This window comes from Mytilus edulis, chromosome 8 (genome assembly GCF_963676685.1).
Source record: "Mytilus edulis chromosome 8, xbMytEdul2.2, whole genome shotgun sequence".
NCBI classification, from domain to species: domain Eukaryota; kingdom Metazoa; phylum Mollusca; class Bivalvia; order Mytilida; family Mytilidae; genus Mytilus; species Mytilus edulis.
The window spans coordinates 83,374,509-83,378,420 of record NC_092351.1 but is presented as its reverse complement, the minus strand read 5'-3'; positions in this window follow the sequence as shown (position 1 = coordinate 83,378,420).

Genomic DNA, 3,912 nt, shown 5'->3' with positions numbered 1-3,912 from the left:
ATTAAAATCTTAAATTTGACAGCAATACAACAAAAAACAAAATGACCTGGGATTCAGTAAGCTTAATATATATTTGAGATAGCTGCATAGTTTGATGAAAATCCAAGTTGATTTGAAAAAAGTTATTAAAAAAAATAAAGTGTACTATCTCTATTTTGTTTGACGTGCACATTCAAGCTTTTTTTATCTAGAATAATTCAATTCTTGAATTTGACAGGAATACAACAAAAAAACAAAATGACATGGGATTCAGTAAGCTTAATATATATCTAAGATAGCTGCATAAATTGATGAAAATCCAAGTTGATTTGAAAAAATTAAAGATGCCTATCTGAATTTATATAATAATTTTTATTTTTACCTATTGTAATTTCATTTCACAGCAATAAATCAAACTACATAATAAGCTTGAAATTTGTCGGATCAATATTTAATTTAGTTAGATGGGCTGATTAACACCAGTCAAAACTAAATTTGAACGTCGAGACTAGGTGAGACAGGTCGATACTGGTTGAGACTGAATCGAGACTAGTCAAGACAGGTGGAGACAGGTCGAGCTTTGGTCAAGAACATTGCAGGCTACAAAAAGAGCATCAAGCACTGAATCAGACTAATTAGTAAAGTCGAGACCTAGTCGAGTACACCTAAGTACAGTTAAGTACAGTCGAGACAAAGTCGAGACCAGTCGAGTAAAATGTGTGCTCGATTTTACAAAAACTGGTCAATTCAGACTCTGAGCAGTTTGTAGTGTATAGATTGTCTGCTTATTGACCCATACATACAATTTCCGTCGTGCTGAACTTAACCTCGTTCGGTTTTTCTTATATTAAAGGTTGATGAATTTGGCCGACACATACAATCGTATATATTGAAGGAATGACTGTAATATTTTTTTCTGTCTATAAAGAAATAACCTAAAAAAAAAGTGGTGCACACTGAATAACCCGCGTAGCGTGTTATTGAAAAGTGTGCACCACATTTTTTTATGTTATTTCAACAAAAATCATGTCTATGAGCCGATAGACAAAACATTTTCAGCCAATCAGAAGACGTGTTCCATCCAAAACTACATCATTCAGAGTTAAATTGTTCGTAGCCTTTTATTATTTAAATCAAACCAGCGGCAAATGCAATCAACGACTGGTAAATATAACACAGAGTTGCATAATGGAAAACTAAATCTAGTTCTGTTACAATTAACTTGGGTCATTTTATGTTGTGTTTATATTACCGAAATGACGTTCGTGATCTTTTTACAAGAAATCGTGAAAGGCTAATTATGAACGAAATTCCAATGGGGACTAACTGTGCACCACTTATTGCGGACCTATTTTTGTATTGTTATGAGTTACAATTTATGACAAAAATAAGCAAAGACCCATCGAAACAACATCTGATAAACAAATTTAATAATACTTTTAGATATTTGGATGATATTTTGGCTCTCAATAATGACGACTTCAGTATGTATATGAATGAAATTTATCCTGTTGAACTTACTTTAAATAAAGCTAATACTAACAATGACCACTGCCCTTTTCTCGATCTTGATATCTATATCACTAATGGAAAGCTGAATACTAAAATTTATGATAAAAGGGATGATTTTTCATTTCCTATCGTTAATTATCCGTTTTTAGATGGTGACGTTCCCTTGTCACCATCTTACGGTGTTTATATATCTCAACTTGTACGATTTGCTCGTGTATGTAACAATGTTTTAGATTTTAACGAGAGAAATTTATGTATTACTGAAAAATTATTACACCAGGGTTTTCGATATCACAAACTAGTCAAAACATTTACTAAATTTTATCATCGGTATAAAGACATCATTCGTAAATATAGCTCAACATGCAGACTTCTAATACGTTCAGGTATTTCACATCCAATTTTTTATGGAAATATTCTTTATAAAGCACAAAGGTGTCAGTATTCACCTCAGAAACTTACAAAACCTTTGAATAGACTTATTAAGAAAGGGATATAATTACGATACTGTTGTCAAGTCGTTAAAGATTGTATATTTTGGCGTTAATATTGAGTCACTGATAAGGTCTTTGCATCGGAACTAAACACATTTATTCTAAAAACAGTTGTTGGCATGACACGGGTTATGTTCTTCTCATATATGTTATGATGGTATGATACTAAACTCTAACGGGAAGGATTGTGCCTGATGTTCATATGATGAAATCATAATCTTTCAGTCAGTTTAATTGAAGTCTGGAGCTGGCATGTCAGTTAACTGCTAGTAGTCTGTTGTTACTTATGTATTATTGTCATTTTGTTTTTTTTCTTTGGTTACATCTTCTGACATCAGACTCGGACTTCTCTTGAACTGAATTTTAATGTGCGTATGGTTATGCGTTTACTTTTCTACATTGGTTAGAGGTATAGGGAGAGGGTTGAGATCTCACAAACATGTTTAACCCCGCCGCATTTTTGCGCCTATCCCAAGTCAGGAGCCTCTGACCTTTGTTAGTCTTGTATTATTTTAATTTTAGTTTCTTGTGTACAATTTGGAAATTAGTATGGCGTTCATTATCACTGGACTAGTATATATTTGTTTAGGGGCCAGCTGAAGGACGCCTCCGGGTGCGGGAATTTCTCGCTACATTGAAGACCTGTTGGTGACCCTCTGCTGTTGTTTTTTATTTGGTCGGGTTGTTGTCTCTTTGACACATTCCCCATTTCCATTCTCAATTTTATTTTATGTATATTGTTTTGAATCAAAGATTGATAAACTCAACCAGATAGCAATTATGGTGGCTCGGCCCTTTAACAGTGTGTATTTTTTTATGCATATTTCTTACGACGAACTCCTTGAAAACGATAGCTAATAGGGGTCTTCTGAAAAATATATTTGAAGACATTGGACCGCGGGCGTGTCTGAGAACACCTTTTCTCGATGACAACAAGCGATGCAAAACGTTCATTAAAACAGGAAATACGCACGAGCAACACCATCTTCGCTAGCCTAGGGTTACGTTCCACTCCCGTTCTCTTCACCCTTGGCGGATTGAGCTTACATTTGTTATATCAATGTTGCGCCATCTATCGGAAGATTAAAGTCACGCTCATTCCGAATACATTATTCTTGACCAATGGTAGCACTTGAATTCTTCAATTTGGAGGTAAAAACACGATAGCGTCTAGGTTATACACACTTGCTAAAACCGGAAACGAAAATATACATCAACATTCATGCATTTGTGCATGAAACATACACAGGAACTTCTATTAGTTGATTAAAAACATTCAAGTTGTCACTAAATTGATAAAACATCTAAAAAAAAATGTTACATTCTCAACTTACGAATATTGAATTCATTTCTAACAGCATTGGCTTCTTGTTCAGTGTTCGGTCTCCACAAGTAGGCACCAGCTGTCGTGGTACAATTATCCTTAAATTTAATAAGATGAAATTCATATTATTTTTACATTTCGTTCATTTTCGCGGATTTCGTGGGTACAGGTGAAACACGAAATTAAATCTTCAACGAATGACAAATCTTCTATAAACTTGTATATAGATATACGAAGATGAGGTATGAGTGCCAATTAGACAACTCTCCATCCAAGTCACAATTTATAAAAGTAAACCATTCAAACAGGAAAACTAACGGTTTTATCTATATAAAAAATAAGAAACGACAAACGACATCTACGTGTATTTAAGATCAGGTTTCTGATTAAGGACAAGTGAAACAATTGCAGCGGGCTTAAAGGTTTTTATGGTACCAAACCTTCCCCTCTATCTTAACAAATAGTGTAAGATCACTTCATAGAAATTTACACTATAAAATATCAATTGAAATGGCTTAACACAATCAAAAGACACAAATGAACATGCACAGAAGGAATACATTGATCTATGATACAATGTAAATACAAAATTATAAATAATAA